The sequence below is a fragment of the Suricata suricatta genome, chromosome 4 (assembly GCF_006229205.1).
Source record: "Suricata suricatta isolate VVHF042 chromosome 4, meerkat_22Aug2017_6uvM2_HiC, whole genome shotgun sequence".
NCBI classification, from domain to species: domain Eukaryota; kingdom Metazoa; phylum Chordata; class Mammalia; order Carnivora; family Herpestidae; genus Suricata; species Suricata suricatta.
In genome coordinates, this window is record NC_043703.1 from 89,098,202 (window position 1) to 89,122,376 (window position 24,175).

Here is a 24,175-nt window from a genome sequence, read left to right on the forward strand (position 1 = left end):
ACCAGGCAGTGCCAGATATTAGAGACCCTAAAAGAGACCCTTACCAAATTAACCATGGACACTGGCAGAAATTGGGTAGTTCTCCTTCCCTATGCCCTTTACAGGGTAAGAAATTCCTCTTACACCAAGGAGGGCTATGCCAGTTACAATGGTAACTCAGCTGACCCAGGACTGGGTCAGTTACAAGACAGAAGGGGGAATGTAAGGACGCAGGTTTGAGACAATAGAAGGGCACACATTGCCCAAGGGACCACCCTTGTAATACCCTTAGCATTCCTAAGGGCAGGCCTAGAAATAGAAGCTATAGGTAATCATATTGCTTAAGGCTAGTTATACCCTATGTGAGGGTCCTGGGTCTACTCTGTGATTGGTTAACACTCTAAATGTTGTAATTGGATAAACCTGCTGTCAATAGTATTGTATAATAATAATTGGATCACTGTACCTATGTCACAATTTCCTGTAACTCCCCCTTCCCAAACTCATAAAAGCCCTACCCCACCTTTGTTCGGGGCTCTCAGCATGGATCCACCACGCTGGTAAAGTCTGTGAGCCCAAGTTTAGGCCCCGGCGAGCCTAAACCCATAATAAAGCCCTTTGCTTTTGCAAAAAAACAAAAACAAAAAAAAAAGAGTTAATAACTGGGGTGCCTGGGTGGCTCAGTTGATGAAGTGTCCAACTTCAGCTCAGGTCATGATCTCATGGTTCATGGGTTCGAGCCCCACATCAGTCTCCACACTGATAGTGTGGGGCCTGCCTGAGATTCTCTCTCTCCCTCCCTTTCTGTCCCTCCACCTCTTGTACTTTCTCTGTCTCTTAAAATAAATAAACTTGAAAAAAGAATTAATAACTATTCTTCTCAAATTATTTAAAAAAAATAGGGACTGAAGGAAAACTTTCAAATTCATTCTATGAGGCCAGCATGATCCTAAAACCTAAACCACACAAAGACACCACAAAAAAGGAGAAGTACAGGCCAATATCTCTGATGAATATAGATGGAAAAATCCTCAACAAAATACTAGCAAACTGAACCCAATAATACATTAAAAAAATCATTCACCACAATCAAGTGGGATTTATTCCTGGGTTGCAAAGATGGTTCAATATTTGCCAATCAATCTATGTGATATATCACATCAATAAGAGAAAGGATAATAACCATATGATCATTTCAATAGACACAAAAAAATTTGACAAAGTACAACATCCATTCAAGATAAAAACTCTCAACAAGTAGGTTTAGAGGGAATATATCCCAACATAATAAAGACAATGTATGGAAAATCTACAGTGAACATTATCCTTAATGGGGAAAAACTGAGAGCTCTTCCCCTAATATCAGAAAGAAGACAAGGATATCCACTCTCATCATTTTTATTCAACATAGTATTGGAAGTCTTTCCCACAGCAATTAGACAACAAAAAGAAATAAACGACATCCAAATTAGTAAGGAAGAAGTAAAACTTTCACTATTTGCAGATGACTTCTGGAAAACCCAAAAGACCACCAAAATACTGCTAGAACTGATAAACAAATTCAATAAAGTCACAGGAAAGAAAATCAGGGTACAGAAATCTGTTGCATTTTTATATACCAATCATGAAGCAGCAGAAAGAGAAATTAAGAAAACAATCCCAAGGGTGCCTGCATGGCTCAGTTGGTTGAGTGTCCAACTCTTGCTTGGAATTGGCTCTCACTCTCTCTCTGCCCCTACCCCACTTGTGCGCTCTCTCTCTCTCTCTCTCTCTCTCTCTCTCTCTCTCGTTCTCTCTTTCCTTCTCTCTCTCTCAAAATAAATAAACTTAAAAAAATTTTTTTAAATAAAATAATCCCATTTACAATTACACCAGAAATAATGATACCTAGGATTAAACCTAACCAAAGAGGTGAATGATCTGTACTCTAAAAACTATAAAACACTGATGAAAGAAATTGAATATAACCCAAAGAAAGAGAAAGACTTCCATTCTCATGAATTAGAAAAAGCAATTACTAACATATCTATACTACCCAAAGGAATCTACACTTTTAATGCTATCCCTATTAAAATAAAAATATTTTAAAAATTTACAAAAATTTTAGTTCTATACAAATAAAATAGAATTGTTTAACAAACAATTCTAAAATTTGTATGGAACTAAAAAAAGACCCAAAATAACCAAAGCAATTTTGAAAAAGAAAAGCAAAGCTGGAGGCATAGCAATTTCAGACTTCAAATTATATTGCAAAGTCATGTAGTCAAAACAGTATGGTACTGACAGAAAAATAGACACATAGACAAATAGAACAGAATAGAAAACACAGAAACAAACCCACAACTATACAGTCAATTAATCTTTGACAAAGCAGGAAAGAATATCCAATGGGAAAATAATAGTTCCCTCAAGAAATGCTTCTGGGAAAACTAGACAGCAACGTGGAAACGAAACAATCACTTTCTTATTCCATACACAAAAATAAATTCAAAATGGATCAAAAACTAAATCTGAGTCTTGAAACCATAAAAATCCTCAGGAAGAACACAGGCAGTAACCTCTTGGACATTGGCTGTATCAACATTTTTCTGGATATGTCTTTTGAGGCAAGGGAAATAAGAACAAATATAAACTATTGGGGCTACATCAAAATAAAAAGCTTCTGCACAGCAAAGGAAACAATCAACAAAACTAAAAGTCAACCTATGGAATAAGAATAGAATTTGCAAATGACATATCTAATAAAGGGTTAGTATCAAAATACATAAAGATCTTATCAAACTCAACACCACAAAAACAAATCCAATTAAGAACAGGCAGAAAATAGAACAGACCTTTTCTTCAAAGACATCCAGATGGCCAACAGACACATGAAAAGATGCTCAAGATCACCATGGAAATGAAAATCAAACTACAATGAGTTATCATCTCACACCTGTCAAAATGGCTAAAATCAACAACATAAGAAACAAAGGCGTTGGTGAGGATGTAGAGAGAAAGGAACCCTTGTGTACTGTTGTTAAGAATGCAAACTGGTGCAGCCACTGGGGAAAACACTATGGAGGCTCCTCAGAAAGTTAACAATAGGTCTACCCTCTGGTTCAGCAATCACAAATTGGAATTTACCCAAAGAATACAAAAATATACAGTTTGAAGGGATACATGCACTCCAATGTTTAGAGCAGCACTATCTGCAATAGCCAAGATGGGGAAGCAGCTCAAGTGTCCATCAACAGATAAATTGATAAAGAAGAAATGGTGTATATATATATGCAATGGAATATTACTCTGCCACAAAAAAGAATGAAATCTTGCCATTTGCAATGACATAGATGGAGGAGAGTATCATGCTAAGTGAAATGAGTCAGTCAGAGAAAGACAATACCATATGATTTCACTCACATGTGGAATTTAAGAAACAAAACAAATGAGACAAGGGGAAAAGAGAGAGAAAGACAATTAAGAAACAGAATTATAGAATACAAACTGTTAGTTACCAGAGGGGAGGGGGATGGGAGGATGGGTTAAATAGGTGATGGAGATTAAGGAGTACACTTGTTGTGTGCCTGGGTGGCTCAATTGATTAAGCGTCTGACTTTGGCTCAGGTCATGATCTTGCAGTTCATGAGTCCAAGCCCCACATTGGGCTCTGTGCTGGGAGCTCAGAGCCTGGAGCCTGTGGTTCATTTCTCCTTCTCTCCCTCTCTCTCTGCCCCTTTCCTGCTCATGCTCTGTCTCTTTCTCTCAAAAATAAATAAACATTTTTAAAAATTAAATTAAAAAGGAGTGCACTTGTGATGAGCACCAGGTGATGTATGGAAGTGTTGAATCACTACATTGTACACCTGAAACTAATATAACACTGTATGTTAACTAATTGGAATCAAATTAAGAACTTAAAAAAAAGTAAAGAATTAAAGCACAAATGAAGAGCCTTCCTCCAAGGGGCCCCTGAGTGATCATGAGTGAGGCCACTCCCAAAGTAAGCCAAGCCCACTAAGGCTAGTTTTCCATGGGGTCTCTGGCAAATGTGTTCAGCCAACTTAAGGTACTCCCTTAGCTCACTTACGCAAAAGTGACAACAAAATATATGTTCCAAGGGGGACTGATGGCAAATGGGTATGAGGGCTTTTACTGGGGTGTTAGAAATGTTCTAAAATTGGATTCTGGTGGTGATTGCACAACTCTGTACACTTACTTAAAGTTACTGAATTACACCATTCCCTTGAGAATTCCTATGCATTCAGATCCTAGTTCCATTATTGCATTTATGTTTTTGCTTTTAAATCCATTTTACTGAGGTATAACTTACATATAAATAAACGTATAGTTTGATGAGTTTTGACAAATGTATATATCTGTATAACCACTGCCAGTCATGATACAGAACATTTCCATTCTCCCAAAAAGTTCACTTCTCTGTACTCAGTTCTTCCCCAACCCTGCCCTAGGCCACTGCTGGTCTGCCTTTCGTCACTGTAGATTAGTTTTGAGTCTTCTAGAATTTCATATAATTGTAATCTTTTCTGTCTGGCTTTTTTTGCTCAACATAATGTTTTGGAGAATCATCTTATGCCTCTCAGTTCTATGACAAGAACAAGCTCTCTGACCGGGACACGGCTTGTCTACATTAGTCTAAGGCCCTGTCTGATAATATATCTCTCAGCAGTGAGTTTGGAGGAGGAAGTTTCACTTTTTAAAAAAAATTCACTTCTAATGTAGAATAAATTCTTTATATTATCTTTGTTAAATTTTTCATAAAGAGGGGAAGAGGGTTTAGGTTGGAGGTAAAGAAACACACTAAGACAAAAATATTTTAAGTGAAAACACTTAAAGATGTCACATATTTAAAGTTTAAGCCAGCTGACTAATTTCTTAGGAAAGACAGAAGGTTTAATCTTATGACATGTAGTAGACACTCAAAGAGTTATTGAAAGATTGAATGAATTTGAAAATATTTACAATACATTGGAACAGATAGTATCTCTCCAACCTTGCCTAAATTGCTATATGAAGCAGTCAGTGCGAAATGTGCCTTTCGCCATGGGTAAATTTTGCTCACAAGATAGAAAAGAGTGACTTGGAAGGTATGGAGTGACTTTTTTTTAAATTTTATTTATTTATTCTTGAGAGAGAGAGAGAGAGCACAAGCAGGGGAGGTGCAGAGAGAGAGAGAGGGAGGGAGAGAGAGAGAATCCCAAGCAGTCTCCTCCAGCATGAAGCCAGATGCAGGGCTCAATGTGGGACACAAACACACAAACCGCAAGATGATCATCACCTGAGCTGAAACCAAGAGTCGGACACTCAACTGACTAAGCCACCCAGGTGCCCCATATGGAGTGACTTTATAAAATAACTAAGAGAGGGGTACATGGATGGCTCAGTTGGTTAAGTGACCAACTCTTGGTTTTGGCTCAGGTTATGATCTTGCAGTTTGTGAGTTTGGGCCCCACATCGGGCTCTGCACTGGCAGTACAGAACCTGCTTGTGATTCTCTCCCTCTCTCTCTACCCCTCCCCCGCTTGCTCTGTCTCTCAAAATAAATAAGTACACTTAAAAAATTTTTTTAGTAAAATAGCTAAGCTATAGGGTGCCTGGGTGCCTCCGGTGGTTAAGTGTCCAACCTCGGCTCAGGTTACGATCTTGCTGGTCATGAGTTTGAGCCCCACATCGGGCTCTATGCTGACAGCTCAGAGCCTGGAACCTGCTTCAGATTTTGTGTCTCCCTCTCTCTCTGCCCCTCTTCCACTCATGTTCTTTCTCTCTCTCTCAAAAATGAATAAACATCAAAAAAGATTTTAATAAAATAGTTAAGCTAAATGGAACTAAATGTGGGTGCTGGCTAACATAGAAGTATGATAAGTCAAAAGTAAGGCCTAGGAGCCATTACTGAAGCCAAACAGTAGATCTCAAATGGTTTAACCCTCTTGAATAAGAAGATGAAGCTACAAGAATTAGCAGAAGAGGCCTCCATGCAGAGCACATAGGCACCAATCTTTGCCTTCCTTTCCATGGAAAAAAATTCTTCCATAAAAACTTTCCAAAAAGTTAGATATTTCTCCACACTGTTTCCTTACAATACACCTTATCTCCAGAAGTTCCCAAGAGCATACTCCAGGAAATCTGTTTCCATAACTAGAGCACATACACAGACAATGCAAAGCGTCTGCATGGGGTTCCCTTTTCCTGCTATCCTAACTAAATATATCGCTTTTCAAGTATTTCAGTTTAGAAGAGTGCCTGGGAATCCAAACACACTAATTTCTTTACATTCTTTGTTTCCTGTTTGTCCCAGCTTCCATTAGGGATTATCTTCCTTTTCATAGTCTAACCATTGTCTTTGATTCACTTTGTGTCATCCAGATCCCACAGCTCCTGTCCCTTTTCCCATGACACCTTAGGACCATCCACCCCACTGGCTCATCCCACACTGTCCCTAGGTGAATCCCTGTTGGCAACCGTAGGAGAAATGCTTTATAACTACATGAGTTTATTCATGTGCTTTCTACCCAAGGAGAGCCCTTACCCCATCCAGGATCTGCCCCTGTCTCTCCCCAAGTATCACAGGTTGAATTGTGTCCTCCCAAAAATGATTTGTTGAAGTCTTAACCCCCAGCACTTCAGAACATGACTTTATTTAGAAATAGGGTCATTGAAGATGTAATTAATAAAGGTGAGGTCATACTGGAATAGAATGGGTTCCTAAGCCAATATGACTGGTGTCCTTATAAGAAAACAGTTATGTAAAGATACAGACACACAGGCAGAATGCCATGTTATGATGAAGTCAGAGATCAGAGTTACGCAGCTACACCAAAAACTTCCAGCAAATTACCAGAAGCTAGGAAGATACAAGGACTGACCCTTCTATCGACCTCAGAGAGACCATGGACTCCTGGCCTCTAGTACACTGAGACAATAAATTACTGTTTTCTTAAGCCACTCAATCTGTGGTAGTTTGTTAGGGGAGCCCTACGAAGTCCCTAACTGCCAAAACGAACCCAGTGGATAGCCCTCTTTTGTAATTGACTATCATCTGCTCCCAGAAGCTAGTCATGGTTAGGAGCCACTCCTCCAAAATTCCATTTTAACTTCCTGGTAAAATAAGATTTATTAAATAATGTTTGTTTGTTTGTTTTGTTTTGTTTGTTTACCTGGTATTTCTCTCACGCAAATAATCCGAAACATGATAGGGTGGGGGAGAGACAAAAATATCAGAAATACTCTTCCTGACTTCTGGATTTCCAAGCTTGGTACCCAGGGGTATATTGAGGACTGAAGTATAAATATTATGTCTAGGAGAAGTGAGGTTTGAAGAATGAGGCCAGGTTAGAAAATCCAGCCTCTGTTGGTGTGAAGGAAGGAGGATGGAGAGATGAGGGGAGAGCAGAGGACTGAAGGGTTTCAGCGAGAAAGGCCACACCTGGCTTCCCTAGAAGAGTCCTGGATAATGATGGGGGTGAGGGGAGGTAGATCCTGGAACAGTTCAAACCACTTTATAAGCATTTAATCCTCAAAGATACCGGTAAGTAAGTATTATTATTTCCATGTAAGGGAACAGGAACTTAGAGAGATTAGGTAATTTGTACAAAGACATACCCAAGGAAGTAGGTGTGCTAGGCAGCCTCCAAGGTAGCCTCCAGTGAGCCTTCTTCTTGGTATTCATGCCCTTCTGTAGTCCCAGCCTCCCACATTGAATCAGGGTAGGTTGAGGGACCAAGAGAATATGACAGAAACGCTAGCACATCACTTCTAACACTAAGTCGTAAAAAGATGTGTGGCTTCTGCCTTTTCTTTCTTGGATTGCTTGCTCTTGAAGAAATTCGCTGCCATGTCATGAGGACATCCAAGCAGTCTATGAGGGATCTCATATGGCAATCCCATATGCCAATAGCTATAAGGGTGAAGCATCTTAGAGGTGAACCCTTCCATCCCAATCAAGCCTTCAGATGACTACAGTCTTAGCTGATATCCTGACTACAGGTATGTGAGAGATTCTGAGCTGGAGCCGTTAATCTAGGTCACTCGCAATTTCCTACTTCACTGAAAGTGTAGAATAAGAAATATTTGTTGCTTTTGGTCACTTTGGGGTAATTGGTTCTGTAGTATAGTTAACTAACAGAGCAGGGTTTAAATAGAAAATTATCTGACCATGAATCATGCCATTAATCCCTTCATAGGCCCTTCTGTCTTCTACCCTTTCTGTTATCAACAATAAAAGAAAACACATTAACAATTAATATTAAAAATGCAAATGTCATTAAATACTCAGGCAGAAGTTTAAAGAAGGGAGAGGACAGATTCTGACAGCCACAGAAGGCAAGCATAGCAGGAATAGAAGGCACAGTAAGGGCATAAAAGCATTCAACCCACAACTTTAATGAGTGCTAACTCTGGGTCAGGCATGGGCTCAGGACTTGGTGAGAAACAGAATACAAAAAGGCCCAATGCCTGGCCTCAGTGAACCTACAGACTAGCTTGGGGAATCTGGTGTGAGTGATGGTTAAGTATAAATTGGAAGAGGCAAGAAACTGGGGGATCCTAGAGCCACAGCTGGGAAGTATATCCAGGAAATGTACCTTCACTGTTCCAATGGGATACTTTTGATTCTTTTCATTCTGAAAGTGTCAAACTGTCAACATTGTCAAGCAGTGGGGACTTGAACCTGGATACATGTGGACAGCACCCCAAGATGTGTCCAGTGCTGAGGCATAATGGTACTCAAGTCACCTTAAAGTGCCCTATTTAAACTAAGTAAGTATCTTTTGAGCTCTTCTGATTCAAGGCACTGCATGTGCTTAGCATTGCAAGATCCACTCTCAAGGAGTTGAGTGTAAAAGAAACACTCAGAGAATTCGAATCCAAGAAAAATATTCAGTGTCCATGAAGTTGATGACATAACTCAAAGGCTAAACCCAAGCCAGTGATGTTCAGTGGCAACTTGGGGGTTGTGGCCTGGGCAGAAGGGATGGCCACTGAAATGAAAGGCTCTGGAAACTGGAAGCTTATCAACAGGTTTGTCAGTGCTATAGTATTGATGAGAGCGCAGAAGGCAAGTTGACACCTTGCAAACCAATCCCCAACCCCCACTCAGATGGAATATGTGTGACATTCCTCAGGTACTCCTGGCTGCCCAAGAACAAAGGAAAGGGGGAAACAAATGGTTAACTGACAGAGATCACAGTCATGCAAGACCTGAGTCTCCATCAGTTTACAAATATCTTCGTAAATTACAAGAAAAAGGCAATCTTATCAATAGCCTAGCCTCCAGGAACCTATAGCGCCCAAATCACCCTCCCCTCCATAGTGATGTGGGGAACAAAGGCAAAAAGGAAATGCCAGGTAAAATTAAATTTCTTATAGCCTGCAGCCCATTGACAAATAACCAAGGCTAATACAGAGAGTAATATTTCTCCAGGAACTCCCTACTGTCTTCATGTTAATGCTTTGCTATAGGGAAAAACAACCTTAGCTTGACAATAGTTAGGCCTCCAGTAATCTGAGAGTCTTCTTTAGCATATCAAAATCGCTTTAAGAAAATTCCTCTTGACTTTATCTCCCCCAAATCCATATTATATAACCAGTCACTCTTTACAACCCTAGCGAAGCTCCTTCTGCCCACAGATCCTGTCCCCATGCTTTAATAAAATCACCCTTTTGCACCAAGGATGTCTCAAGAATTCTTTCTTGATCTTAGGCTCCAGATCCCACCATCACTCTGAAATTCCATCAATGTCAAGGGAATTTATATATTTTTTCATCCAGGAGCTAGAAAAAAACAAGACATAGTTGGGGACAGACTCTGAAAGTTCCAGCAAGAAAGCAAGAAATGTGTAAGAACAAAGTTGAGAATCCCATTGAGAATGGAAACTTTGATTAGACAGAGGGAACCAGGAGAGCAAGAGTTTGAAGGCTGATTTTAGAGACAATTTCTCAAAGGCAGAGGGATGAGTGGAGGTGGCAGAGTAATAACCCTTGCCTCCCTGGGGAGTAGTATCTGGTCTGAAAAAATTGTGAAAAATGCCATTGAGGAGGTAGAAAGTAAGTGCATCTCTGGTTGGAGAATCAGGATAGGTCTGTGGGGCTTTGAAGGATAAGCAAGACTATATTATCAGCAGAGTTGATTATCTAGGAAAAGAAGAATTACAAATGGAGGAATCATAATGAGAAATGGCACAGATACAGGAAAGTGCAAGGCATGCCCAATGAAGAGCACACACCCGTTATACACAGTAGGGGAGAAAGGGGGAAAATGCTATCAAATAATAGAATTAAAGGAAACTACTTTCTTTTACAATTGGATTATTTTCACTTTGATTCTTAAATCCATTCTAATGTTTCAACCTTTTCAAAAGTTGATGCTACTCCATGGAAGGTACTCACCTTCCTCATCCACCTGTTGGATTCTAACCATTACTCATGCCCACCTGAAATGACATAAACCATCTTCCCATATTTTTACCAGCTGTTGCTGAAAAATAACCCCATTGTGATGGAGTTGTCATTGCCTGCACATAAGCATGTTTAGCCATGTGTGACAGTTTGTGATTACTTGATTGTCATTTCACCTGAGTTAATTCTCATTGGTAGCACCAGGCAAGACTGAATTTAAACTTGAATTCAGTTCTTTAATCACCACATAATGTAACTGTTGAAAGATTATATGTGATGCAGAATGGAGACTAAAAATAAGGTTGTATGCAAAAGACTCCCTCAGGGTGAAACTTTCAGTTTTAAAATGCAGTGTAGGGACCCCCTAGGTGTCTCTGTCGGTTAAGTGTCTGACTTTAGATTTCAGCTCAGGTCTTGATCTCACAGTTTTGTGAGTTTAAGCTCTGTGTCAGGCTCTGCACTTGGGATTCTCTCTCTCCCTCTCTCTCTGTCCTCCTCCCCCCACTTGTGGTGTCTCTGTCTCTCTCAAAGCAAATAAATGAACTTTAAAAAATAAAAAATAAATTTAAAAAAATGCAGTGTAAACAAAGCCATTTTCCCAAAAGGCTCCAAAAAGTCAGATGAGGCATAAAAACAGGAACAAAGCTCTATCTTAAAAGAAATTAAGGGACACCTGTAACCTGAACTGAAATAGATGAGAAAGGTCAAGTAGTCCCATGAGAAGGTCAAGTAGTTACATAGGAAGACAATGAGAGAGGATATCCACAGTTGGAAACATCAGTCAAATGCAGGAAAGCCTAGTTCCTCAAAGTAAATGACACAGCCTAAGGGACAAAACCAACAATTTCTTTTTGAACAATAGAAGTATCCAGGTTTGTAGCTAGAGATTCTGTTGTGGGGTTAAATCCAAAGTCTTGACAAATAAGAAAGATGGAACTAAATGAGGAAGGACACAGACAGGCCACATTCCCATTCTGTTGGTGAGGCAGGGTAATGTGAGCAGTCCAGTCATGCTTATCTATTCTGACTAGCGAGAAATAAAAGATAAAAGAACTCACAAATGCAAACATCTTTAGCATGGGAAATGACACTAACCTCTCTTCATTTTAAACTCCCAGGAAGAATTCATCTATTTATAAAAGATTATTAATTCTTTTTAAGTCACAGAATCTAAACAAAGCAAAAAAAAGAAAAAGATGAATGTAATAGTGGGGAAATAGATGAACACTTACCAAAACAGCTATTGCTACAGAACAAATAAAAAGTTGATTAAACATAGTACCAGAATTTTTAGAAAGAAATCAATGAAGTATAGGCTTATGAAAAAGAAGAGCACAAGCTACAGATTTAAGAGCCCAGGAAAGTTAAGGTTAGGCACAGAAGAAGATAGAATAGGAGAACTACAGCATAAGAAAGCAGTGGGGGAAAAAAAGCAAAACATTTACAGAAACAAAGACTAAATAAAATAGTTAAAGCACACAAAAGAAGAAACTTAGCCGAAAACACAGTAAAAAATAAAATGGAAGAGAGCATTGAGAAAAGCAAGCAAATAAAATTAAAATGACAAAAGAATTTTAAGTGATTTAGAGATATTTTCAGTTATGATGCAGTAGTTTGTTTCAGATCAATCTTCCGATGAGAACAGCAGATTAGACACAGAAGAGGCAGCTAAGGAATTGGAAAATAGGCTAAATGAAAATATCCAAGTTGAAATCCCAAAACAAAAAACAAGGAGAGCAAATACAGAAAGGGGCATAAGAGACATTTGAGTGAAAAAGTCTGATGTACACAGAATTCAAGTTCCAGAAATAGAAAAGAAAGAGAATGCGACAGCAGAGAATCTGGTTTATAATTTTCTAAACATAATGGTAAATATCAAGTCACGGATTAAAGAATTCTAGCAGGATACAAAGTAAACCATACCTAGGCATATCACCAAAGGCTGAAAAACAAATATAAAGGAAACATCTTAAAAGAATTTCTTAGCTAGAAAAAGAGAATAAAACATTCTTACATTCAAAAATACAATAAAACTTCTAGATAACTTTCAATAAAAATTAGGAAAGCCCAAAGAAATGCATTATATCTTTTAAGTACTATAAGAATATAACTGCCAATCTAGAATTTTCTCCCCAGGGGAAATAGCATTCAAATATGAAGATGAAATAAAGTCATTTTCAAATAAAAAACAAAAAATAACAAAATACAAAATCCTTAAAGTATGTAGTTACCAAGAGAGTACCTAATTGAAAACTAAGAATCCTTCCTTCTACTTTTTAGAAGACAGATCAAAATTGATCTCAGCTGGAGTGACAGGAAATGGTGGGAAAACCCAGAAAACTAGAAATGAAGATAAATATAATCAATCTTGATTGTAAAAGTTTTTTTTCCTTGAGGAGTTTAAAATATATGTTTAGTTAAAATACATGACAGCAATAGTACAAATGTTAAGTAGAAGGTAATAGAATGAAAGTGTCCTAAGGTCCTTGCATTGTCTGAGAAGTGGTGAAAGTATTAATTTAAGAGAGATTCAAAAAAGTACGCTGAAATCTCTAAGGTAAACAAATAATAAAAGATGGTGTAACTAACAACAAAAGAAGAAGCTTGGAATGATATAACAATAACACACCACAGAAAGTTAATCTTGGCTAAAAGAAACCAAGAAAGGAGAAGATAAAGAAGCTGAAAATACAAAAAATTGGGAAAAATACATATAGTAATTTAGTTGATTTAAACCCAAGCATATCAGTAATTACCTTAAATGTAAAGGAACAAAATACTTTAATTAAAAGATAAAAAGACCCCCAGTCTTGATTAAAATGAATCAAATTCTATACTGCTTAAAAGAGACAGTGTAAATGTTTTTGATTAAATCAAAAGGGACAGAAAAAATATATGATATAAATAATAACCAAAAGTAAGCTGTAGTAGCTATACCAATATCAGAAAAGTAGAGTTTAAGATAAGAACTATTGTTATAGATAAAGAAGAACATTTCATCATAGTAAAAGGATCAATTGAACAGGAAAACATGATTATTCTGAATAACCTAGAGGTCAAAGTAGAAAGCACAATGGAAAACATGAAATACTTAAAATTAAGTAACACTGAAAATAAACAATGTGACACTCAGCTAAAGCCATACTTAGAGGGAAATGTATAGCTTTAAAATCTATATATTATAAGAGAAAAAAGGCTGAGTCAATTATGTAAGCATCCATTTTGCTTAACTAAATAAACAAGGAGGTCTTTAAACTAAGGTGCTTTTAATCCCTCAGCAGCCTACCAAAGCAAAATAAAACCTAAGTCCATAAATGCCTCAATTTAAGAAATCAAAGCCTACAAACAACCAATCACAAACACCCACTGAGCTTTTCCAAATAAGGCAAATGCTTAAGTTATAGTCACTCAAATAATTACCTTGCTTGGCTTCTGACTCTGTTCTACACTCCTAACCACTTGCAGTTTGGCACCAACTTATCTCAATCAGTTTTTACTCAAACTCTTAAGATTTTAATATGCCCCAGTTTATCTTTTAACAGTTTCCAAAAAATCTAGGCAAAGATCATTAAAACAAAAGGGACAGAAAGAAGAAACTGATCAAGTATTAAGAATAATATACAACACAGGAAAAAAAATTAAAGCCCAAAATTAGTTTTTGAACTAATAAAATGGGTCATCTCTTATAAGGACCAATGAAAACAAAATAGAGGAAGAGCATAAAAACACCAATATAAAGATGTTGTAAATATTAAAAAGATACTGAGAATATAGATATAAAACAACTTTACAACAACATACTTAAACAGGTAGATGAAATGGGAAAATTCCTTGAAAAACACAATTTTTCAAAACAATTGTCTTAAAAATAGAAAATACAAGCAGTCTACATTGATTAAATAAATTTGAATTGTAATTAAAACTCTTTTCACAAAGAAAACTCTGATGGCTTCAGTGGGAAATTTCTCCAAACATCAATGCACAAACTTGTCCAGATGAAAAAAGTTAAGAGGCCAGCATAAATTTGATCACATGACACCTCAATAAAAAGGTTTACTTTAAACAGAACCCACTGGAACAAAATATAGATCTTCCAATTATTTGAAACATACACACACACAGGGACACAAAAAATCAATGTAGTAAAAGATTTTCAAAAAGCAACCAAAACAAAAAGCATAGCATAAAAATGACAGAATTAAGACTGAAGGTATTAGTTAAATTAAAAAATATAAATAGGTCTCCTATTAACAAGAAAACAATAAAAGATTACAAAAAAACCCATGGTTCTAATATACAGAAATACACCCACATATAAGCAATATACCTCTCAAACAAAGTGCACGGGAAGGTTAAAAATTGGAAGAAAAATGTTCAAAGACCAACACTACAGAGGTAAAAAAAAAAAAAAAAAAGCTAAAAAAAAAAAAGGGATAACAATCTGTATTGGAGACAAGTTAAAAATTCAGGAGGAGCGCCTGGGTGGCTCAGTCAGTTAAATCCCTGACTTCGGCTCAGGTTGCGATCTCATGGTTCATGAGTTTGAGCCCCGCAATGGGCTCTGTGTTGACAGCTCGGAGCCCGGATCCTGCTTTTGATTCTGTGTCTCCCTCTCTCACTCTGCCCCTCTCTCTCTCACGCCCTGTCTCCCTCTCTCAAAAAATGAATAAACACATACACACACACACAAAACTTTTTTAAATTCAGGATAAAAAGTATTTTCAGGCTAGAGAAATGTACCTCATGATAGCAAAATTGTGCAATTTCACAAACTGTTGTGAATATCTGTGCCTCAAATAATGTAATATAGTCAACACTTCAAAGTGACTCACTCAGGGGCATGGGGGAGGGCTCAGTTATGATCTCACAATTCATGAATTTGTGCCCCAAGTTAGGCTCTGCGTTGTCAGGAGATTCTTTCCTCCTCTCTCTGGCCTTTCCTTACTCATGTTTTCTCTCTCTCTCTCCCCCTCTCTCTCAAAAATAAATAAATAAACTTTAAAAAAATTGACTCACTCCCCACAATTCCAGTCAACTGCCAGCACAAAAAGCCACAAAGCATATGACTTAAGTTTTTTTTAATTAGCCACAACAACAGAAAAACTTAAACATAGGGCACCCGGGTAGCTCAGTGAATTAAGCTTCTGACTCTTGATCTAAGCTCAGGCCTTGATCTCAGGGCCAGAAGTGCAAGCCCTGAGTTGGGCTGCTTGCTAGGCTTGAAGCCTACTTTAAAAAGAGGAAGAGGAAGGAGGAGGAGGAGCAAGAGGAGAACTAGAACACAAAAGTGAGCAGCACGAGGTAATCAGCCACGCACGGAGACTGGGATAAACTGGAAAGCAGTAGTGGAGACTTGGTTCGCAGGGGACAGCTCTGGTGGCAGTGTGGGCCTGGGCAGCTCATATACTGACGAGGGGCAGCAGCTGTGGCGGTTAGGCGGTGGTACCTTGGGCATGCTCCTGCCTATCCTCTGCCTATTCCATCCTTGTATTTTGGGAGCAGACTACTCGTTTTCTAGGTTTCACAGAACCACAGAGAGAGGGGGATTTTACCCCAGGATGGGCCATACACAGAGTTTCACTCATACTTGACTGAGATTTTTTAGAAGATAACATTTGGGACTTTTTAATGAGAATGGGACTTAAAGTTAATGCTGGAATGGGGGACGGCTTTGGGGGTCTTAGGATGGGGTGAATGTACTTCGTATGTGGGACAGACTTGAATTTTTAGGTGCCAGAGAGCAGACCACACTCAGTGTCTCCAAAATTCATGTTCATCTGGGGCCTCAGACTGTGACCTTATTTGGAAATAGAGTGTTTGCAGATGGCTCGGTTAACATAAGATGAAGGCATGCTGGATGGGCCCTAATCCAATAACTGATGTCCTTATAAGAAGAGAAAACAGACACCCAGGGGAGAGGTTACAGGCAGGTGGAGGCAGCGACTGAAGTGATGCATCTACAAGCCAAGAGTACCCAGGACTGGGGTCAAACACCGGAAGCTAGAAGAGACAAGGAAGTTTCCCCCTAGAGCCTGCAGAGAGAGTATGGCTCTGCCAACACCTTGATTTCAGCCTTCTGGCCTCTAGAAAACTGTGAGGCAGTAAGTCCCCATTGTTATAGGCCACTGAATTTGTGGCCACCTGACGTATCGACTCTCAGAAACGATTACAGCGACCCTCCAGTCTTTTTTCTATACATCCATGTTCTTCCACAATGTGTGTGTGTGTGTGTGTGTGTGTGTGTGAGAGTGAGCGGGGGAGGGGCCGAGAGAGGAGGCACAGATTCTGAAGCAGGCTCCAGGCTCTCAGCACAGGGCCCAACACAGGGCTCGAACCAACAAGCCGGAAGATCATAACCTGAGCTAAAGTTGGATGCTTAACCGACTGAGCCCCTCAGGTGCCCCTGGATATCGCTTTTTATTTTTTCTTTAATGTTTTTTAATTTATTTTTGAGAGACAGAGAGGCAGTCCGAGCAGGGGAGGGTCAGAGAGAGAGGGAGACAAAGAATTTGAAGCAGGCTCCAGGCTCTGAGCTAGCCATCAGCACAGAGCCCGACGCAGGGCTCGAGCCCACAAACTGTGAGATCATGACCTGAGCCGAAGCGTGATGCTTAACCGACTGAGCCCCTCAGGTGCCCCTGGACATCCCTTTTTAAAGTACACTTGGCTCTGTATGAGAGGACGTAGATGATAGTCTTTAGATCTCAGAAACTGCAGCCAGACTGGGTTCACACCTTAAGTCTACCTCCTACTAGCCAGTTGTGAGTGAGTTATGTAACCCCTCTCTGCTTGCATTTTTCCTGTGTGAGTTGGGAATGATGTCCGCGTTGTCCTCATAGGGTTGTTGTGAGGACTGCTTAGTTACATGGAAAGCCCTGAGAACAAACAGTGCTGGCAGCACAGCACATGCTCCACCAGCAGTCCTGCCCCTCCTCTGCCACAGTAATGACCTCACCTGCCTCCGTGCAGAGCTTTAGACTATGAGGCTGAGGGAAAGCTGCTGGGGGCAGAGCATGTGCTGCCTATCTTCCATGCCCTTAAGTTCTCGGGAGACTTTAAAACTGAACCCCTCTCCTACTTACTCTGAGATGAGACACACATCTGAAGGAGTAGGAACCACAGTATTCAGTGGAAATATCACCCGAGATGGGCAGCAGGCAGGTAGCCAACATCTTCTCCAGCTCCTCAAATAGTCACAAAGAATACACAGTCAGATTGTGTAGATTACCATCCAGAGAAAACGTATGAAGCGCCCACAAACGCTAGCCCCTTAGCTGGGTGCGCTTTCACAGCTCAGAGCCTGGCATGTTTCATCCTCACCGTAACATCATCCTCACATATGCAAACAAATTCATCAGTCTGTACTAAGCAACAGGGACTGATGTGAGAGCCAGAGGAGGGAACCTGTGGTTCTCAATTTTAACTCACAGCAGAAGCACGTGCAGTTTGTTGGTCAGTTTCCCGTCACGTAGGTCTGGGGTGGGGCTCCCAAACTTGCAATTCTGACAAGTTCCCAGGTGATGCTGATGCTGCTGGCCCCACAGAGCATACCCGAAGACGCACTGGAGAAAATAATTCTCCATCAGGGGCAATCTCCCCGCCAGGGATGTTGTGGCTGTCTTAAAGGGCAGGTGGTTTGTATGTCTGCATATCTGCTTATGGACCTTCCTCCTACTACTTCCTCCTTAGTCTGTCTCCATTATATTCATGCTCCAGCATCCCTAAGAAGTTCTGTACAGGACTGTAGAAATGAAACCAAGAATGCATAGTCCATGGAAGATTTAAGAGAATTTCAAGGGCAATTTTTGTTCTACTTGACATTTGCCCTCTGTGCTAATTATAGAACAATCTGCTCACAGATTCTGATGCCACTACGTGATAATATATAGGATGTAATGTGAGAAGGAAGATTTCACACACACACTACTGAGGACAGGGGAAGAAAGCATTTATGCAGGCAAAGGCATATACACTTACAATACAGCTGAAGAATAAATAAGACATAAGGAATTTTTGTTAGATTAGACATTCTAGGCTGAGGAACAGCATGTGCAAAAACATAGAGGCAGAAAGGTTGTTTAGGGATTGGTGGGGAAATCCAGGCCACTCGTGTTGCTCTCTTTGGTGAGGGGACATTAGTTCATGGTCCTAACAGAGGGATATGCTGCTTACATTTTCTCTTTGGTTCCAAGGCTAAAACTAGTAGGCATAGCTCTGATGGGCTAAGAGTGCAATGGACGAACACCAAGAGTATCCTCAGGGGGCACTGGTTATGGGCTCCTCTGAGGCCAGCTCTGCCCAGTAGAACTTTCCGTGATGGCGGAAATGTGGAAGTTGCTACCCAAATGTAGCTTAGTAAGCACTTGAAATGAGGCTAGTGGGACTGAGTTTTGTTAGTGTCAATTTAAATTCAATTTTAATTTTAAATGTAATACGTGCATCTGGCAACATGTGGCAGTAGCTCCAGAGGCAAGCCTTCAGGAGTCCGAAGTGCTGGTGTTCCATCTACTGCTCTGGTGACTCCCTGAAGGCAAAGTTCTGAATTAGGTGTTTGTAGAAATAAATGATAAGCTGATCCTTTTCTTTCAGAAGCCTACTGTCCAGAGAGAATTAAACAGGCACCTGGGCCTTCCACAAGGTGAGCATAGCAGCAGAGGGAGACCAGGATTTGGCAGGGGCAGGGGGCACATGGAGAACTGTAGTTCTATCTGTTGCTCAGAGATGGCTTCTCAGAAGGGTGGAGGCTGGGCTGAGACATGAGGATGAGCTGGACTTAGTAATGGGGGTTGGGGAAGGGCCAAGTAGAGGAGGCAGTGCCCTGTGGTTGTCATGATGACACTGAGTCCTTAGAAATCACAGCCATTTATTTATTTGTGTACTTTATATCATCCCAAAAAGAATCAAGGAGGATTGTAAGAATAGGCATACAGTACAATAGGATTAAAATAGAAAGACTTTAGACTGAAAGGAAATAAGGACAATGAGTAAGATGAGCCCAGAGGTCTTCTGGGTTGTCTCTCCACCCATGGTGAGCCAGCAGATGCATTACTTACATGGATGAGCCCTTGCCTGCTGTGACATCTGGGGTCCAAGGCACTTGATGTCATAGCAACAGAGTGCTGGGCAGGCTTCCCCAGGCAGCACCCAACCAAACAACTGCCCTGAGATGGAGATGATTTTGAGAAACTCAGTACCATGGGGTCCTCCCAGCTCCATAAATATAGGAAGAAAGAACATAACATTGGACCTAACACCTTGTTACGGATTGAATTGTTTCCCCCACAAGAAAGCTATGTTGAAGTCCTAACCCTCAGTACCTCAGAATGTGACCTTATTTGGAAAGAGGGGCTTTGTAGATGTAATCAAGTTAAAATGTAGTCACTAGCGTGGGCCCTGATTCAACATGACTGGTGTACTTATGAAAAGGGAAAATTTGGCCAAAGAGACCAACAGAGGAAAGGGGTCATGTGAAGACAGAAGATTGTACTAACGCACCCATAAGTTAAGGAACTAGATTGCCCGAAAGCCACCAGAAGCTAGCAAGAGGCGAGGAAAGATCTCTCCCGACAGGTTCCAAGGGAACATGCCCCTGCCAACACCTTGATTTTGGACTTCTAGACTCAAGAACTATGAAACAATACGTTTCCATTGTTCTAAGCCAACCAGTTTGTCGTGCTTTGTTGTGGCACCCTAGGATACTAAATACACGCCCTGACTCAAAACGGTGCCTGAGAGATGTTTGGAGTTAGCCTGAAGATGTTAGGGGCTAGCAGCCTGCATGGTCAGGGGCTAAGATTCCCACGGAAACTGTGCGTCAGTGAGCACCCGGCTGGGGGGCTGACTGCTCCAGGGACAATGATTGTCTGCAACTCTAGAAATGTGCACCATTAATTTAGTTATTACCATATCACAGGAATGGGAACAGAAGACACACACACATTCAGTTCATACACCATCTTAGAAAGACTTACCACTCCTGGTCAGTGTATTACTTATTTCTCTTCTTACTTAGGGTTTTTCCCTTTCTGTTTTAGTTCCTAATGTGTTTGATTAACCCCTTTTCTACACAATGTATAACATTTTAAAATACAAATAGCTGTGAGGCTCGGTTGAGTAAGCATTTAACTCTTGATTTCAGCTCAGGTCATGATCTCATTATGAGTTCAAGCTCTGCATTGAGCCCTGTGGCTGAGTCTGTGCTGATAGTGCAGAGCCTACTTGGGAGTCTCCCTCTCTGCCTCTCCCTGGCTAGCTCACTCTCTCTCTCTCTCTCTAAAATAAATAAATAAACATTTAAAATAAAATAAAATACAAATGTCAATAAAAACTGTGTATCTATCATCCTATGTCAGCATTATGGTGTCACTTGTTGCACCCCACAGAGAGTTTAGATATGCCCTCAAAGTGACTAAGGTCACTGAAAATGAAAAATGATACAATGGAATAATAAGTGTTTAAAGTAGGGATAAGCCCCAATAATTGATTTGCCTTAATGTATAACAAAGCTTCAACATTCATTGTGCAATTTTTCATTTCTAAAATTTGATTTGATAACAGCATCTCGGTATAAGCTGGTCTTTGAATTTTTTAGTGCTTTCTGTATCTCAGTTTTCTTATCTGTAAAATAGCAATGATGATAATAACACCACCTTCTCAGTTGTTGAGGGCTTCACAGTTAGCCTGGCGTCATACCTGGCAAATGGTTAGTGCTCCAGGCTGTCAGCTGTTTTTTTTTTAAGTTTATTTATTCATTCATTCATTTCTTTCTTTATCTTTCTTTCTTTTTCTTTCTTTGTTCTTTATTTCTTTTATTCTTTCTTTTTATGTTTATCTGTTTACTTTAAGGGTGGGGGAGAGCATCCCAAGCAGGGTACACACTGCCAGCACAGAGCCCATTGTGGGGATTGAATTTATGAACCATGAGATCATGACCTGAGCCAAAATCTAGAGCCGATGCTTAATTGACTGAACCACCCAGGTGCCCTTAAGTTTGTTTATTTATTTTAAGAGACCGAGCAATCAGGATAGGAGCAGAGGGAAAGGGAGAGAGAGAACCCAAGCAGGCTCCCCACCACCAACACAGAGACCGACACAGGACTTGATCACACAAACCATAAGATCACTACTCAAGCCTAAATCGAGAGTCAAATGCTTAACCAACTGAACCATCCAGGTGCCACTGAAGGCTGTCAGGTTTAAAGGTTCTCCAGGCCCAGACCCACCTTCAAGGAGCTTACAGTCAACCTTAGGATGCCAGCAAGTGAGGCAAAGATGCTTTTTTCCTCTCTTCCCCAGCACCTTCCCACAACCCCTTACTTGACCTGGGTGAAAGTCTCTTTTAGAAAGTTAAAAAAGACAGAAACTGTGATAGCAAGTAAGTGTTAAAAATGAGTTAGCATCTTTCATGCCTTTCCTTGACTCATTCTGACAATAGTTTGAAGGGTGTATTAGTGGAGGTCTATAGAGCAGCAGGGGAAGGGCAGAGACTGAAGGCTATAAATATTAGGCTAGATGTAGGAAGGGACAGGAAGGAGAGGAGCAGTAGAGATGAGGAAGGTTTTGGGGGCTACAGTTCCAAGTACCTGGTGACTAGTAGGGGCAGAAACAGGATAAATGAATGGGAAGTATCTGAGGTGACTCCCTGTGAGCAATGAGATTGTGATGTCATCTGGTAAGGCAGAGAATCTAGGAAGAGGAACAGGTTTGAGAAGGGTCATGAATTTGGTTTTATCCCCATTGCATAGGGTAGCCTGTTATACAGTTCATACTGGACCTTAGAGACTACCTGGTCCAATTATCATAGGCATTTTCTCTACAACATTCCTAACAGTGACCACACTGCCAGTACTTCACCTTCACCAATGACAATGCCCCAACTAGCTCTCTCGAAAGCCCATTTCAGTTTGAACAGCTCAGATGTTAAAATGTTCTTCCTTACTCTAAGGCTATGAAATTTCACTAACTAGAAATTCCAAATTAAGAAAATAGGTCAAAACATGGGCAAAATTTGTACACAAAGATATATACTTGCAAATTTGTTTTTACTAGTAATGACTGCAACAGTAAATGCCCCAAATTTGAAGTTTGTTGAAAACACCTACTGAAAACTTTTAGTCTGTTTCTTAACTTCACCTAATACGGCTACACATGCATGCACGTGTGCACGTGTGTGTGTACACACACACATACACCTGTGTGTGAAATCTAAATAAACTCTGTGGATTATACAATGTCAATTTCCTGACTTCTGGTTTCAATAATACTAGTTACACAAGCTGTTACAACTGGGGGACACATGTGGATTCATGTAACTCTACCACCATCAAGATACAGAATTGTTCTATCACCACAAGATCTCTCTCATGCTACCCTTTTATGAAACCAGCAACCTCATCGCCTCATCTCTTCCTTAACCCCTAGCAACCCACTAATCTGTTCTTTATCACTATTGTTTTATCATTTCAAGAATTGTATGAATGGAATCATATAATGTGAAACCTTTTGAGGTTAGCTTTGTCACTCAGCATATTGCTCTTGAGGACCATTCAGGTTGTTATGTATATCAATAGTTCATTCCTTCAAATTCCTGAATAGTAGTAATCCCTGGATGTACCACAGTTTGCTTGACCAATTGAAGGACATCTCAGTTGATTTTAGTTTTGAGCTATAAATAAAGCTGCTATGTACAGGTTTTTATATAAACATAAGTTTTTGTTTCTCTAGAATAAATGTCCAGAAGTGTAATTGCTAAATATATAGTAGTTGCATGTTTAGTTTTATAAGAAATTGCTAAACTGTTTTCCAGAATGTTTTTACCTTTCTTTTTTTGAGAAAGAGAGAGAGCATATGAGTGCATGAGTGAGTGTGTGTGTGTATGTGTGTGTGTGTGTGTGTGTGAGAGAGAGAGAGAGAGAGAGAGAGAGAGAGAGAGAGAGAGAGAAAGAGAGAGAATCTTAAGCAGACCCCACTCTCAGTTTGGAACCCAACATCGGGCTTGTTCCTGCAACCATGAGACCATGACTTGAGTTGAAATCATGAGTCAGATGCTCAACCAACTGAGCCACCCAGGTGCCCCTTGTACCATTTTAGGTTTCTACCAGAAATATCTGAGTATTCAGTTTCTGCGAATCCTTTCAGCATTTGATGCTCACTATTTTTCATCTTAGCCAATCTGATAGGTAGGTGGTGATATCCCATTGCGGCTTTAACTTGCATTTCCATAATGGCTAACGATATTAAACACCCCTTCACCTGGTTAGTTGCCATTTGTATGTCCTTTTTGGTGAAACATCTCTTCATTAGTTTGTCTACACTCGAGCTGGATTTTATTTATTTTTTACTGGTGAGTTTTGAAACTTTTTAGTATATTCTATATGCAAGACCTTTGTTAGATATATAGTTTTCAAATATTTCTCCCAGATTTTAATTCTCTTCTGATCCTTTTTATCCTATTGAAGAAGAAAGTTTTTAATTTTGATAAGGCCTAAGTATTCATTTTTCCTTTTGTCAGTCATATTTTTTGGTTCTAAGTCTAAACACTCTTCACCAAGATCAAGGGTCTAAAAATTTTCTCTTCTGTTTTATTCTATAAATTGTGTAGATTTAAGCCTGTGATCCATTTAGAGTTAATTTTTGTATAAGGTACAAGGTTTAAGTCAACATTTATTTTTTGACCCACTGATGTCCAATTGCTCCAATACCATTTGTAGAAAAGGTACTGAATTTCTCCATTGAATGTCTTTTGTTATTTTGTCAAAAAATCACTTGGGCATCTTTGTGTGGATCTTTTTCTAGATTATCTATT

At 39.7% G+C, this 24,175-nt stretch overlaps 1 long non-coding RNA gene across 1 annotated transcript in view; it reads right to left on the reverse strand.

The window, feature by feature from the left end:
* The window catches only part of LOC115288971, a 23,365-nt gene extending 5,531 nt beyond the window's left edge, over window positions 1-17,834 (reverse strand). Inside the window, exons 1-2 of the long non-coding RNA XR_003907305.1 lie at window positions 17,800-17,834; window positions 17,454-17,555 (exon numbers count right to left, since the gene is read on the reverse strand). This is a non-coding gene — a long non-coding RNA (uncharacterized LOC115288971). The remainder of the gene's footprint in view (window positions 1-17,453; window positions 17,556-17,799) is intronic.
* Window positions 17,835-24,175: the final 6,341 nt, after the last annotated feature.